Below are 2,315 nucleotides of genomic sequence, written 5' to 3' on the forward strand. Positions count from 1 at the left end.
AGCTGAAGGAGAGAGGAAAGGAAGGCAATGCCTGAGGCACCGGAGGGGGGGCGGAAACCATAGCAGCCGGGATATTTGAAACGGGTCGGCGTTTGGCGCCTAGGTTACCCCGAGGAGTGTTTTGCACGGGGCATTTCTGGGTGTTATGAGTCCAAAGCAGCCTCAGCCCTTCCCTTCCCTGAGCAATAGAAAGCATTTCAGACGCAGCTATAGGGTGACTCAGTGCCGGATTTACGTTTAAGCTAAACAAGCTACTTTATAGCTTAGGACACCACTCTCTTGCGGGGCCCCCAAAAAATTAAAGGGAGAAAAACTGGTTGTACATTTCCAAAATATAAGATAAAAAACAGATAAAATAAAAATAAACTTACATACAGCAACAGTGTTTTGTGTTGTGTAAGTAGTGCACTGCTAGCCTGCTCCCTAAAATATCACTGGTTTCCTTTTTCTATATCTAGGGTCATATATATACTGTATATATATGACAAACCTAGACAGCATCTTAAAAAGCAGAGGCATCACCTTGCCAACAAAGGTCCGTATAGTTAAAGCCATGGTTTTCCCACTAGCGATGTATGGAAGTGAGAGCTGGACCATAAAGAAGGCTGATCGCCGAAGAATTGATGCTTTTGAATTATGGTCTGGAGGAGACTCTTGAGAGTCCCATGGACTGCAAGAAGATCAAACGTATCCATTCTTAAGGAAATCAGCCCTGAGTGCTCACTGGAAGGACAGATCGTGAAACTGAAGATCCAATACTTTGGCAACCTCATGAGACTCCCTGCAAATGACCCTGATGTTGGGAAAGATGGAGGGCACAAGGTGAAGGGGACGACAGAGGACGAGATGGTTGGACAGTGTTCTCCTCGAAGCTACCAGCATGAGTTTGACCAAACTGCAGGAGGCAGTGGAAGACAGGAGTGCCTGGCGTGCTTTGGTCCATGGGGTCACAAACAGTCGGACAAGACTAAACAACTAAACAACAACAATATATAGGGTGCCTACATTCTGCATATTTTGTTATGTTCAAATGGCTTTAGATTCCTATTAGGTCCATAAATTACCATATAGCATATATTCAACACAAAAAAACAGCGACAGTTTGTTATTGACAAAGGACAGCTGGACATATAAAGGGCCCCATTACCTTCAGTAGCTTAGGGCCTCATCAAACCTAAATCCGGCCCCAAGGGTGACACCCCTTCCAGCACCGCTTTCCCCTGTCAGAACAGGGACAAAAGACTATATTGTTGTTGTTGTTATTCATCACTTATTAATTTTGTCAGCCCAAAGCCATTACAAAAGATAAAACACAGAAGAGAAAATCAAGGTGGAATAAAATACATTATGAGGATAAAATAATCATTGAAACCAGACATTCTGTCAGATGGAGAGTTTGCTTCCCTGGAGAATGTAACTTGCCGTCTCCACAGTCATTTCTCTTCAAAGTTGCTGCTCTTTGGCAAAACAGGCCAATTTTTCAGAGGTGTCCGGGAGGGCTGTCCCGTAATAAAAAGGTAATGGAATACCCAATCGATCTCCCCGCTGGGAGTTTTCAATAATTGAATAAGGCTGCTGGAGTCCTTGAATAGATTGGGCAAACCGGCAAGGAGTGGGGCGGGGTCAGCCCAAGACATTTTGGCACCTGGCACCTCCCCCCTCCGGGAAGATTTACATCAGGAAAAGGGCGGAGGATCCTGTCGCCTGGCAGTCACCTCACCTCATGGGTGAGCCGGCATTGTAGAGGGATAAACCCTCAGACACACCACATCCCCATGAGCAAGCTCTCTGCTCATAGGGGATCCTGCAACAGCGTCCTTCAACTATGACAAAGTGCATTGGCTGGAGCCGCAGGGCGGTGAAGCCTTAAAAACTAGGAACTGACACTTGTGGGAATATAAATGCAATAAATAATAATAGTAATTTCAAAGAGTGGAGGGTAAAGGTGCACCCTGCCACCCTGTACTCCTGTGCACTCCAAAGACCACTATGTGGTTCCTAATTAAGGCTCACTGGAGCCCTGAACAGGAACACCACAACTTTCTGTTGGCAGTCACTACTCATCTCAGGCTTTCCCAAGCTGGTGCCCTCCAGATGTTTTGGACCGCAGCTCACATCAGCCACAGCCAGCAAACCTGTTGTAGTCCATCTGAAGGGCACCAGCTTGGGAGAAGGCCAACTTCTACTGTTGCAATTAGAAGAAGTTGGTTTTTGTTTTAAAATCTGATGTACAAGCTTTTCTAAAATGTAAAGTTATCACTTTTTAACCTTGACAAGTTGTGGGCACGCCAAGGAGTCACACCAGGAGGCTGATT

The sequence above is a fragment of the Podarcis muralis genome, chromosome 6 (assembly GCF_964188315.1).
Source record: "Podarcis muralis chromosome 6, rPodMur119.hap1.1, whole genome shotgun sequence".
NCBI lineage: Eukaryota > Metazoa > Chordata > Lepidosauria > Squamata > Lacertidae > Podarcis > Podarcis muralis.